The sequence below is a fragment of the Anas platyrhynchos genome, chromosome 1 (genome assembly GCF_047663525.1).
Source record: "Anas platyrhynchos isolate ZD024472 breed Pekin duck chromosome 1, IASCAAS_PekinDuck_T2T, whole genome shotgun sequence".
Taxonomy (NCBI): domain Eukaryota; kingdom Metazoa; phylum Chordata; class Aves; order Anseriformes; family Anatidae; genus Anas; species Anas platyrhynchos.
This window is the reverse complement of record NC_092587.1, coordinates 95,248,431-95,262,995: the sequence shown is the minus strand read 5'-3', so window position 1 is coordinate 95,262,995 and position 14,565 is coordinate 95,248,431. Positions and strand designations below refer to the sequence as shown.

At 35.8% G+C, this 14,565-nt stretch overlaps 1 long non-coding RNA gene across 1 annotated transcript in view; it reads left to right on the top strand.

Moving 5' to 3' along the window:
• The window catches only part of LOC140001441 (uncharacterized), a 31,493-nt gene extending 17,342 nt beyond the window's left edge, over nt 1–14,151 (top strand). The window contains exon 3 of the long non-coding RNA XR_011806665.1: nt 14,082–14,151. This is a non-coding gene — a long non-coding RNA (uncharacterized lncRNA). The remainder of the gene's footprint in view (nt 1–14,081) is intronic.
• The last annotated feature ends 414 nt before the right edge of the window (nt 14,152–14,565 follow it).

Genomic DNA, 14,565 nt, shown 5'->3' with positions numbered 1-14,565 from the left:
ATAGTCTGTTATGAAATAATTGTTTACAAAATATTTGCGCAGAAGCAAGCAGTAGAATAAAATTAATTTTGAATGGAACCACTCTAACAGTCATACTGATTTCAGTAAAACGTGTTTCAGAGGGGATTCATTTTCAAAGTAGTAAATCATGGAGGTCACAGGATTGAGAATACATGAAAGGCTACCATTTCACCTCTTTCAGTGAATGGACTGAAATGCATTTTGCTATACAAAGTCCTCTCTTGCTTCTGGACTTAATTCAAATCTTCTTGTTCCTTCAGCTTTCAGTACACACAAGTCAAACCTATATGATCAAAGTGCATGCATCAGCATAGTATGTTTTTGCATGTGCAACTTTTTTCCTTAATACCTGACCTTTCTCCTTGTGATTGACTTCTACCAAAAATAAATGGAGTAATGAAAAGCAGCGTAGTACGTGAGGAGAGAGGGCAATCGTTGCTCTAAATGTGTTTGGGAGTCAAAAAACTCAGAAGTAAATTTTTCAGAAGTGCACGAGAAGCAGCATGGAATTTTCCTGGTAAGCTCTTGTCTTCCTTTCATGTTATAAGTGAAATATAATTAGAACTCTCTACAAAAGTTGAAATCTTGTGGGTTTTTTTGTTATGTTTTAAGCATTGATATCTTCCCAACTGTGCTAAACTTTGTAAGAATGGGTTATCACCTTTGATTTATCCATGATTCTTCTTTATCTTGTGAATAAAGATAAATTACAGCTTATCGTGCTACTTCTGAGATTGCTGTTTGAATCTGGTATTGCTAAACTGCATACTATGTTCAAATTATGCATCTTTTTCAATTATGTTCACAGGAGCAGGCTTCCTACTTCTTCTACGTAGCCTAGATTTTTTGTTTATTTTAGTGTATGTGTGTTTGGGTATGTGTGTTTTCTTCCATTGTCTTGGTATTTATGACAGTCTTAATTTTTCATGTCAACATTGTGAGAATCTAGTCATGACCACAGGATGTCTTGGTATTTCTTATTCCTTTCCTATGTACAGCAGTCACCCATCACATGAATTCTTCAGTGAGCTCCCCTGCCTGGTTAGAAGTATGCTCCTCCTCCTCCTGTGTTTTGAAAGACCAGGGAAAATTGTCTTCTATTCGTGATAAATTATTTTTACTGAGGTACCGTTTCCCTCACACCAAAGAGAGCAATTTTGTTGCAGTGAGGGAAATTGTTATATAAAGACTGACTCATACCTGCTGCATGTGTGGAAAAACTGCAGCATGAGAGTGGGCAGGGTTGCTTTATTCCTTTGAATCTTATGGAGCGTTTCTAACTTAATATTAACATAATATTTATTGAATCATTATTTCCAGGTGATAGGAAAAATACTGACAGCAGCCTTAATAAAGTCATTATCAGTTCATCCTTTATGACTTCAGGGTAATAACGTGAAGTGCAGGTTTCATGTATTTTGCAATTCTGATCTTTTTTTTATGTGTAATGAACAGGGTTGTAAAATGAAAAGGTAGTTCACTAATATTAAAAAGCTGAAAGCAGTGAATAATGGGCTTTTAATATACAGGTTGTATAAGAAAAGTTAAAGACTTTACTCTGCTGAGTAAAAGTTGACAATATTCAAATTTAGATTTTCTAACTTCAGGAGGGTCAAGGATGTGGATCAGAACCTACTTCTACAGCTTAGCCTCTGTCTAGGCTAACTAATTGGCTTTTGAAAAACTGAAAATATGAGGATATCCAACAGCATTTAGAATCATAGAATCATAGAATATCCTGAGTTGGAAGGGACTCTTAAGGATCATCAAGTCCAACTCTTGACACCGCACAGGTCTACCCAAAAGTTCAGACCATGTGACTAAGTGCACAGTCCAATCTCTTCTTAAATTCAGACAGGCTCGGTGCAGTGACCACTTCCCTGGGGAGCCTGTTCCAGTGTGCAACCACTCTCTCTGTGAAGAACCCCCTCCTGATGTCAAGCCTAAACTTCCCCTGCCTCAGCTTAACCCCGTTCCCGCGGGTCCTGTCGCTGGTGTTAATGGAGAAAAGGTCTCCTGCCTCTCGACACCCCCTTATGAGGAAGTTGTAGACTGCGATGAGGTCTCCCCTCAGCCTCCTCTTCTCCAGGCTGAACAGGCCCAGTGCCCTCAGCCGTTCCTCGTACGTCTTCCCCTCCAGGCCTTTCACCATCTTCGTAGCCCTCCTCTGGACACTCTCCAACAGTTTCATGTCCTTAGGATTTCTGTCATTTAAATTATGGAGCTTAACTCATGTTTGTGTGAGATTTTTTTTTTTTTTTTTTTTTTTTTTTTTTTTTGTGTGTGTGTGTCTAGTAACCATTAACTGGAATTCTTTTGAACTACATGTATTTTGATTCTTCCTGGAGGCTTTCAGCACTCACCAATTCACAACTTTGAGGAAGTTGTATTCAAATAGTCTACAGCTAGTCTTGGGGCTTGATGCTATCAAAATTGCATAGCTTTTTCCTGAATTTGTCTCCTGATCTATCAGAAAGGAATTTAAATAGAAGAGACATAGTTCTGTTATTTCAGTGTCATGTTTGAGAGTGGATATGAGCCAAAGGACTCTAATTATTCATCAGCAATGTATGTTGTAACTCATGTGAGTGGAAAAACATCTTCCCATGTTTCTTGTTTCTCTAAGTCAAGGAGAATCACAAAAGAGTCAAGTTCAACTCCCCTGCTCCTAGAAGGCAGCCCAGGACATCTTTCCCTCTCCAAGAATGGACACTCAACAACCTCTCTGAACAACCTGTTTTGGTGTTTGACCATCCTCATATTAAAAACGTGATTTCTTTTGTTCAAACAGAGTTTCCTGTTTGTTTTTTAACTTGTTGCTTTTAATTTATAAAAAGGGGCTGGATGAGGCAGGAAGGATTTGTGCCATCCAACATTGGAGAAGTTATAAATCTAAAGAACATCTCAAAGTCTGTGTGAATCCAGCTGTTTCAGAACTTGAACAAACAACTTTAGTGCCCCAATGCCATCTAAGATCCATTTTAAAAATGAAAAAGAGATGGGGGAAGGAGTTCCCCGTTTTATGATTGACTTTTTTGTGCTACTTCTTCTGAAATACTTGGTCTGTCAGAATTTCTAATGCATTTATCCCTGCAGCATTTTAGTATGAAAGATGCATTAAGTGTATCCAGACACCACATAATGATTCCAGATGGATTATTGAAGGCATGCAGTAAGCCTATTTTATGGGGCTTGCTAATCAGTTTCCTTTAAAACATGCGGTAACCCCTGGAGTGTCACTTGTCTTCAGGCACATGTAAGTAACCTCATGGAGAAACTTCAGTGTACTTTATGTACCTGTTCATGTGTTAGCAACTTCAGCTTCAGTGGTTGACAATGTAACCCCTTTATGTAACAGTGAAAATTGATTTTTCACTTACCTAAATCATATTCTTAAAATATAAATTAAAAAAAAATCCTGCTGCTACAACTACACGACCAATATTTTCAGTAGTGTTAATGGCCGTGTTGCTTGCTTACTACCTGCTAATTTTTATTTTATGGTGTGACTTTTGCAGTTTTCAAGATGAACTTCAAAGCCCAGGATCCACCAGTCTCCATATCACTGACCTAAGCTGTGCAAGCAGTTTTATTATTTCATCTGCTGTTTTTTGAACTAGCAAAGTTCTGGATATTTTAAGGAGAGGAACTGTATATGCTTTATTGCTGCTGACGATATTTTGATGAGTAGTATCTACGTGTTTTCCAGTCATCTCCCCAATTGGTATGGGGGCAGGAGTTGCTGTGTGTGGCATCCCTAATTACTTTGCTGTTGCAGTTTAACACTCTCTAGCTGGCCTGCTTACTGCCTGCCTCTCTGTTACCTATCACAGTAGTCATTTACACTTCATACTATGGAAATCTAACAAATCCTCAGTGTATATGGCTGATCTATGCACAGCTGGTGTAACAGAAGATTAAGTTGCCCATACACTAAACTGAATGATTGATAGCCAAGGCTTTCATCTAGCAAAGTGCAGTTTTGTTACATAATTACAAGAATTATGTGCAGCACTAAATCTTTTCCCTGACTATAAATTGAAGGGTTGTTCTGACTGAGTTATGAAAGAAATTATAAACTAATTTGTGGAAACAACATCTGTTGTACCCAGGCAAAAAAAGCTCTTAGAAGAAAGAAAGAGAATTTATTTCCCTCTGTTTGTAGCTATTTATAAGACAAAAGGGGCAGAGGGGGGGGGACACAGAATATTACAGTTAGTAGTTCTTGCAAAACATGTTTATGTACACAGTCTCATTTGCTGAAAAACAAGTGTGTTTTGTTTTGTTTTGTTTTTTTTTTTGTTGTTGTTGTTGTTTGTCTTTAAGTAAGCCCAGGAACATCAAACATAAGACAGACATTGAATAAGATAAAACAAGTGGTAAATTTCTGTATTGGCTCATGGTTTTTTGAGTATGTGAGGTCTTTGTCATTAATGCTGTAGATATGAAGTGAGGTTACTCAATAATTACTCTGCCAGAAGTGAACAGTATCCCAGCTGTTCTGAAGAAAATGCCTTTTCATCTGCATTAGGTGACATTTACTCACTTTTGGCAAAGATGAATGTAATAATAATGTAGTTTCCTCACTACCTATTCACATTTAAAAACAAATATGACAAAAAAGTTACTTTCCAGAAATAACAATTTTACTTGTCTTAGATGGGTCTTTCCAAACATAATATTATGTGACCAGTGAGAAATTGGATGTATAGTGTCCTGGAGTGAAAGCCAAGTGGAACAGTTATATTATGAGGGCAAGTTCTGTATAAGAGTTTTTACTTTTTCAAAGAAGAAATCAAAGATATTGAAGGTCAGCTACCAGACCTAGTTAATTGAAGGCTAGATGGGTTCTGTTGCAACTATGCATGACATTTGGAGAATACTGGATGAGCAGGACAGAGAAGAGGGAAGACTGAAATGTGGCAGAACTGTTACCAAGCTAAGTGATATTAAAAAAAATAATAATTTTCTGCAGTGGCAGCAAAGAAAATAGTCTAGTTTATAAGGCAATATTAATTCATTTTTGGATATGTGAAAATAAATCTGGAGATGCAGAGTGAAGTATAAGCATAATCTAGGCAAGGTGGAGAAGTATCCAAGTGCAAATAGGATAAGAGAAGTAGTCCTTGCTTTGTCCCATGTGAATAGGAAAGCTGGCACTATGGGATCCTGGGTATGGTTTTTAGATGACTATAATCTGTCCCACTTATTTGAATGTGATTTTTCTTCTGCGGATCTTTATCTTTGTCTTTGCTTTGTCTACCATTAATCACAAGTATAATTGTGATTTTCATAGCAGGTTTGTGAGCGTGGTCAGATTGTTATTACTAGCCATAAATGAATGGAATTATAGCTGCAAACACTATAGGTTCTTTAGAAAGTGAGCAGCACTCCATGTAAGTAATGTCATCCCTACAGCTTCCTGTGTTACAAATGAATGATAGCCAAGAGAAAATGGAGAACTGTTGTATTTTCTGGTATCTTGTCTCATTTCCTAGCAAAGTAGTCTTACCTGATTAAACAATGAAAATTTCTCCCAGTACTATTAAACATAGTAGTCAAGAGGGGAGAAAAAGGACAACATGTTAGAACATATAATGTGATTTCTTATTTCATTTTTTTTTAACTCTAATCAATAACTGTCTTCTGTCATTTTCCCCTTAGAAACTTATAGGTTGTTGCTCTCAAGGTTTCTCCTTTCTTTACCTGAAGAAAGTTTAAATAAATATATTCAACTTGAAAGAGCACTGTACGTTTAAAAAAAAATCATTTACAGAATAATACTTTGGAAGCAAGTAAAATTGCTGCCTACCTGTAGTAGAAATATCTCAACTGTACAATTCAGGGGTACAGTAAATTATTCTTATGATATGCTAATATATGTAACATCATTTTTTCCCCATTTTCTCTGATATGAGTATTCAAAAAGAAGGTTAGGAGGTAGTAGTCTACCATGTCTTTCTATCACCATGTTTCTTCCACTTTTGCTGTGTGTATGAACTGCTGAGATTGAGATGTGACAGCAGCCACCATAATGTTGACAGTCTGTTTTTCCACAGTAAAGACATCCTCCAAAAAGTTTTCTTTACAGCTGTATTTGCATTTACAAGCAGATTGGTAGGGGGTTAGCCAACCCTAATATGTAGGTCTGGTTAGCTGCACAAGTAGAGTAACTGTCAGGTTGGTGCCACAACCAGCTGCATACGTGGGCAGGAGGCCAGACCAGGTATCCTCACCCTGTGGCAAACACAGAGTGACTCTCTTCATCCTCTTGTGCTCTGAAGAGCATCTGCACACTTGATCTTGTGAGTGTAAAACAAGTTTTGGTTTCTCAAATAAGTTCTGTGGGCAGCAGAACTCATGTGGCTTGATGTGATGTGGATTGATAAGGTTGCAGCATGTTAGCATGTTGGGTGGTCAGAGGCAAAGTAAAATAGCTTTGATGTGCAGGAGAATGTTTAACTGCACCACTACAAATAACAGATGTGTTTCATTTTACTAAGGTAGATAACATTTACTTATTATGGTAGTGTTGTACTAAAAAATTCCAAGTCCCAGCATGTCTTAACTTTTGACTGAAGAATATATAATGTTTATAGTGTTTCTAAATAATAGATAATGTATTTATATAACAGTATAGCATTTGTAAGATTTATAAGCGTTTTGATTTTTTCCACTGTTCTGTTTTTGTGATTATATTGTCCAGGTGCGTAACTTCTAACAATACTTGATGGCCTGTGAATGTTTAATTTCCATTTGAACACTGGAAAATGTAGGAACTTTCCGTGGTTAAGTCTACATTACTGTGTTAGACTGTCATCTCAAGTTTTTCTTTTCTGTTTTCTAGGTCTTTAGGTAGCTACAGAAGGCATATAAGAATTCTGTTATTCAAAATTCTATTGCATCTTGGCATATTCTGAAGTAAGGAACAAACAGAATAAGGGGTAATAATTCTAACAAGTTTAATGTATTTGAGTCCATAATTCCTATGAGGAATCCAAAATGAGGTATACCCGCTACATAGTGAATTAAGCATTAATCCTGCTGAATTTCTGTTATATAAAAGAAAAAAACATCAGCAAAAGCATTCTTTGACTAGTAGAGTTTCCCAGTGAGCGTGGGAAAGACAAAAAAAAAAAAAAAGTCCAGACCTAATATCCTGCCACAACTTCTTTTTATTTTTACTCTTGCACAGTACGCAAGAGTGAAATGTAAGATCCTAGAGCCAGGGCAGTAAATATTCATACTGCAACAAAAATGACACAATTGGTATGTCTACCATTACTTTTTATTGGATAGCTGCAAAGACTTAAAATCTAAATGTTGCAATTTCTTTAATGCAGACCTGTCAAATACTGTAAGGAAACTATATTATGCTGAGTAAATTTTGCCAGCGTACTTCTTGTTTGAAGGAACTCCTACAGGCAAAATGAGTTGGAATGAGGTAATCTTGTACAAAGATTAACTTATGGTGCAGCAGGGCCAGGCAGTGCTGGGGAATGAGAGGAGGAGGAGGGAGCTGCCTCAGAACAACACAAAATAGAGGTAATGGGGGCTCTGCACAGTGCTGCATTCCTGCTGCATTTTCCTTAATGGTCCGTGTCTTCATCATTATTTATAAATAGGTTTTATGAACCTCTTGCATATTAGACAGGAACATCTGCAGCCTGAAGTACTCACTGTATTTTAGAACATTAGCAAGATGAAAAACATGTATTATCACAGTAGCTAATAAAACAGATGTAGTTGCTGGAATATTCCTCCCTGTGATTTTTAATCAAAATCCAGCAGTTTGAAAAATCTTGCCATTTCTTTTCTTGAACTGTATCACTGTAAAACACATTTTTCTTGTTTAAAAATCCAGTGGTTTTGATTTGTTAATGGAAGGAGTTGAAGTGGGAAATGTTTGACTTCTGTGGGGAAAAATCCATTTAAAAGATTTAGAACAAGGAAAAGAGGTTGAACTCTTCCAGTGGAGCTGCTCATCTTGAAAGAAATCTGGTTCTGTTTGCTCTCTTGTCTTTGATATGGTTTTACAGGAACCAGCTTAATTTTAAGACATTCCTTCTCTTGTAAATTCTTGTGGTTCATTTCATGAGCTTTGGCATTTTCCAGCGCTTCTTTACGTTGGGAAAGGGAAGGGAAAAAAAAAAGTCTTTAATCCATAAATGATGCAACTCCTTTTCTTTATTGCTGTTCACAAATAATTAAAGTTCAGAAAGAATAGTGATAATGAGATTCGAGTCTTTAATTAAAAAAAAATAGTTGAAACTTGATATGTTTTTCTCCTGAGATACTTCAGATTTTTGCAATGAAATATATTCAAGTTTGCCATTCATTTCAAAAGTCTTTATTTTCTTTAAATCGAAACTGTTTTCATCTTGAAAAATCTTGTTGGAATTCTTCTGGCAGACTGTGGAAACTTTCATGCATGTGAAAAGTCTACTGGGAGTACAGATTCATTGAGGACATAACTATTTTTTGTAAGTGCATCCTTGACTACCACATATTACCACTAACTGACTTTCTGGTTAGTATGAAGGACGTGATGCCTCACCTACTTCATGGCCTTGCTATGAAGTTATCCATATATTTTAAAAAGTTAGAGAAAAGTCTGAGATACTTTTCTGAAGTAGGCAGTTGACATACAATGTCAAAGTAAAATTTTGATACTTATTCCGTTGAAAACGTTTTACTACAGCTAAAACCAACTGATCCCAGAAAACTAGTTTTAAGTCCTGTTATCTTTAGTCTGGCTTCTGGGTTTCTGAATTTTCATGCTTCCTGCTTGCAGAGTCTGTCTGCAATTGCAATAGATTTGTACATTTAAAACTAAGGTAATTGCAAAAACTAAGGTAATTGCATGAAATATGTTCTCCGGGAATGACATAGCTAAGAATGCAAAGCATTCAAAATGGGTGCATGGTTGAATGTTATGAAAAAAAGGAAGTCAGCCTTTAACCTGCCATCAGAACTTCAGCAGGGGAAAGCCGCCAAGGAGGCATTTGTGTTTTTGTCTAAGAAGCTGTGTGAATGGTGACTCTTTTGTTCATTAGAGACTAATTTGTGGAGGAAAGTCATTAAAACAGGCATTGGTATGCATTTCTAATACCCTTCCCAAACTCCAGACAGTGAGTGTCTACTTTTTGACTAAAGGAAATAAAAATCAGATCTGTAGTTCTCAGATGTGCACAAGTGATGATGATTTAGTAGCTTGCTTAGATGGGTAATGGAAAGGGCTCACTTACAGGGCAGAGCTCTCTGAACTGGCCCATGAAACCTGCCTGGATCACTTACCTTAAAGCAGGTGTACTTCAGGGTACTTCATGAGCAAGAGCTTGGGAAGAGCTGGACAAAGTCTTATCCTTTCACTCTGGCTCTGTTGCAGGGCCTCTGAGGTGCATTAATTTGGATAGGGAGTGGAATGGGGAGAGTGGCAATTGCGCATGTAGCTTCTTGTTTAGTGTGAGCACTAAGATGGCACTGAGATGACAAGCAGACAGGTGGGGCAGTCAGTACTGTCTGGAGTGGGGGTTTTTAACAATCAAGTTGAGCTGCAGAGCTGCTACCCTCTTGCTTATCCCTGCAGTCATATTTGCACCTCAAACATCTAAAACTGTCTTCCAGTAGAACTTTTTTCCTTTGAGATAATATATCAAATGACTTTGTCCTTTTTCAACTTAAAAAAATGTACACTGTAAAACACAGTTTAAATCTGGCCTAGGTGTTGCTTAGTTAGTAAAGTTGATTGTGTTGCAAGTTTGTACTAGATTTCACATTGGTAACAGTGCAAATCAGTTGTGGAGTTGGTTTTAGTTATTCATTGATATATATTATATATCATATCAATAATTATTATCAATTATATCAATATATAATAAAGGTGAATAAAAATTTTAGAGCACCCATTCACAGTTTATGTAAACTTCATTAATCTTATCCCTTACTATATTTCCACCCAGTTGGAAACTATTTGCTGCCGTCCTACATTGAGGCAGTATTTCCATGATGGTTATGCTGGATTTTATTTTTTTAATGTAGCGTGTTGTTTTTAATGTCTTTAAGTGTAGTAGTCATCTATGTGCTAAAACTCAAGATATCTCTTTTTAAAAAAAGATTAAGGGCTCAATCTTGCAAATCCTTACTTACCTGATAAGTTTTATTTAATTCAATAGGGTTACCCTTTCTGGAAATGGAAATACTCATGTGGGGTCTGTGCCTTCAATGATCTTAAAATACACTTGAGAATCATAGTGCTGAATCATTTTCTAATTTAGCAGAAAAGAAAACCTTCAAATGTCCCAGAAACAAACCGTCCAAGGATTCTGATGGTGATAAAGTATAGAAGTGGCCACGGTCTCTTGCGAGACAGCATCATATTGAAGGGCAAAGAGAGAATGGAATTTCTGCTGAAGCAGCAAGAGAGAACTCTTCAGGGAAACGATAAGACATTTTGATTAAACCAGTTGAAGAACAAATTTCTTTTTTTAAGGCAGGTTGGGGAGGGGAGATTGTTTCAGCTCTGTATTCTTCCCTCCTCCTTTTTTTTTTTTTTTTGAGTACCTGTAGCATATACATGTAGGTTTTCTACGTTTTGTTTTCAGATTTGTATATAAATTAATTAAAACTTCACCTGTATAGTGCATGTAGTACTAGTTTATACTCATAAAGAGCAATAGAATTTTTAGTTTACCATAGTGCACCAAATTTTTTGCATACTGCTTTTCTACTTTATCATCAGTACTCATTACGATCTGTTTGAAAACAAAAAGTAAAAAACAAAAGTGTTGAAGCAACCTTATGCAATGCCTGTATTGAAACTTGTATTTATTCTGTCATAATGCTGGCCAGTCCCAATCAATAATATTGATGATTGACAATTACCGGAGAATGAAAAAAGACTGAAAATGTCACAATGTTATGTACTCTGTATATGAAATGGGAAGATGGTCCTGCCTGAAATGTACCAAAGATTCTTTTCCGTAGAGCACTGAATTCATATTAGCATATGAGGAACATCCTAGTAGTTCAAATCAGCATTACTTTTTGAAAGATGTAGTGGGGGAATGGTTTGTCCTCTACTCCTGTGGCAAATAAATATTGTCTTCTAAAATCTAAGAAAGATGGGGGAAAAACTGACCAGCGTCTTAAATGTTGAATTGAACCATTTTCATGTGAAAGGAGATTTGAAGTGGAAGTGAGAATGGAAACATCAATAAGCAAATTTTTTTAAATTTGTTTTGGTGCTGTCCAAATTTCAAATAGCTGCTTGAGTTTGACTTCTCAATTATTATTGCACAGTGACTGCTGCTTTTCTTTCTTCTAGAAGATGGCGCATATATCTCCAACTGAGACAGCTTATTAATAAGACAATATTTTATTTGACTTTCGTAGTACTTCATAATACAATTCCAATTGCATTAGAAATGTTTATTAAACTTTGAAGCCCCCAGCTATGAAATGTTCACAACAATATCAAAATCACTGAAACATATCAAGTACTTGGGGTTTAATAGCTCATATAGCACAAATAAGAAATCCAAAAGTAGTAGAATATAAAATAATAAGCAATAAGTTTTTTTTATGTAGCTCTTTGATTATGCTATGTGAAAAAATGTGATGGGTTTGAAAAGGTAAGCAAATACTTAAACAATACTTCATTGTTTAAGTATTGTAAATCCAAGTCCATCCAGATTAATGTAAAAAAAAAAAAAAGATATTTGAGAATGAATGTTTTCACTGTATTAGAAACAGCCTGAAATTAAGTACTCATAAGTCTTCACAGAGAAGTCATAGAGAAGTCAACTTTTTCCCTTTTCTCTTTTCTGTTGTCCCTCATTCCTTTTTTAAAGAGAGTTTAGCCTTATAAAGGTTGGACATGGTGCTTAGGGACATGGTTTAGTGGGTGATGTTGGTAGTAGTGATAGTTGGACCAGATGATCTTGAAAGTCTTTTCCAACATTTATGATTCTACAACTTAAGCAATAGCTAAGGATTTATGAAGCTTGATTTTTATTTCTATTTCTATCAGAGTTTGTAAGTGCAGCATTGGGTCAATGTGTAATTTTTTATTTAAAAGATCTTTGCTCTATTATAATTACACAGATCATATTTATGGATTTTGTGTATTTAAATTGTCTGTATTTTTTTTTTTTTTCCCTGGATTCTCTAGATCTTAGGAAAACTCTTTTTCTTTATGGTATAAAACATACAACAATCATAAATATACTGATGACATTTGGAAGAAGACGTCTTTTCTAAAAATGAAGTCTCCACACATCACCCTGATAGTTCAGAGACAGGTGGAGTAAAGATTTTAAATACCCTAGCTTTGAGAAAAGAGTGTAACACAAATAGTCTTACAAGAACAGGAAAAATATGTTATGGATCACTTTTTTTTTTGTGACTAATCCAAAAATCTAAAAGTATAATAGGAATATTCTTAACTTCAGTTAAGGGTCAAATTTCTTGATCTTGGTGATATGTTCAATGAGATCTGAAGCATGGAGTTTGCACTGTAGCTTATTATGCTAAAAGATTTGACTTCCTTTCCTGAGAGTATACGTACATAGAATGTGTATGTAAAACTACACATAAATAGATACATACATTCAAACAGGTGGTCCCCTCCTCTATTTCCTGTGTTGCTGCGACACCTAAATTATCATTACTTGGCTTGCAGGAGTTGCTTCCTCCTACCTTTTGCCATGCATGCTCAAGAAGGAAGGGAAAAACTTTTTTGCCTCCATGACATGGGCAGCATTGCTGCTTTTCCTGGGCTTTCACACGGTGCCTCTGGGAGGTGGATTTTCTCAGAATGATTCCCCAGCAGCTCTCAGTAACAATGGCCCTGGAAAAAGTGTCAGCCATGTACAAGTTTTCTAATGGGGCTTTGATTGATAGTCTTGAATCTGAGCTTCTGGTGAGGGTGAGACCCCCGAGTGACTGTGCCCTTTAACATCAATCTCTGTGATATTTCCCTCCTTTTTACCTGTAATTTGCTGCTGAGACCCCATTGAGCTTTCATATAATTAAGGTGCTTTTGACAGAGGGCTGTAGGGATGGGACTTCAACAAGACACAGAACTCAGAAAACAAATAGAAATAAAAAAGCAAGTTCTGCAGTTTTCTCTACCACAAAATTGCTGTGTAATACTGAATGTTTATATAATGTGACCAACACTGATCTCCAAGAGATCTCTTACTGTGTTATAACATGCTGTGGTGTTTTTTAAAAATGAAATGAGGAATGACTGCTTTGCAGATGCAGAGATGTAGCCTATGACGGAAAGTGTTGATCTGAATGGTCAGTGGTGTAGCTAGAGATGCACAGAGGGTGGAAACTTGAGAATTTGATTTCTTTCAAACAGAAAATTACAAGCTGAAAAAAAAATCTACAACATTCTCTTTAGGATCAATTAGAATATTTTTTCAGTTTTTCATGTTCTTTTTAAGAAAAAAAGATTATACCTAATTAAATCATTTGTTCAGAAAGGTCAAGCTTGGGAGCCTAATACTGAGTAGTTTCCAATTATTTTATGAAACAGAGGTGAAAATATACTTTTTTTTTCTTTTAGATAAGTTCTATCAAAGTTTTTCCAATTTAGCTCTAGTAACTATCCAACATTAATAAGTACATTGCTGGTTTTAATTTTAATAGAATACAGATTTCAGTTACAGTAGCAGGTCCATCTCTTCAGTTTAGGTCCTTCTGTAGGAAGCACTTCTTCCTTTGCAGTCCTGACCAGCAGAGGATGGAAAGAAAACAGACATGGGTATTAGCTAGCATATCTAAGGTCTTACAGCAGGTCAACAATTAAATAAAACATTCTGTATCACGGCAAAGATTTTGTCTACATTAGACCATACATCTTTGCCAAATGTCCCTGCAAGCCCTACCAGGAAGACACTTAATGCACTAAATCTTCTGGTTGTTGTAGTCATGATTTTTTTTTTTTTTATCATTATTTCAAATAAGTCACAGTTCCATGGGCAATTCTTTCAGTAGTTAATAATGTGTTAAGCAGCCATTGTGATACTGTGTTCAATTCCATTCTACAGCTTTGGAAATGCTAAAACACCGATTTCCATGAGGGAAGAAAAAAAACGAAAAACAACAGCACCTTGAGCCATTTTATTTTTTTGTTCTACTGTAAGTTCAAAGAATGGTTCTTCAATCATTTAATGATTAAAAAATTATTAAATTTAATGATTAAAGAATTTTAATCAGAGAAGTTACTGTGTTATTTTTTTGTAAAAAGTGTAGAATTTCATTCTTTTCCCACCAATTGGGCATTTTAGTTTTATATTCATTTTTCCACTTCCTTGTGTATTACTTTGTTTTTTCTGAGTGCCAGTATGCATGTTAACCAGAGCTGCATATCCTAATACATGGTGTGTGTGTTTGTTTATGATACTCTTTTATGAATGTTATGTTGTTGTGCAATTTAACCTGATAGTTTCAGACATTCCCTAGAGTGCCAGCATTAAAAGCTGTTACCATTTGCAATTATGTCAATTGTGTATTTTTTCTAGAAAATATTAA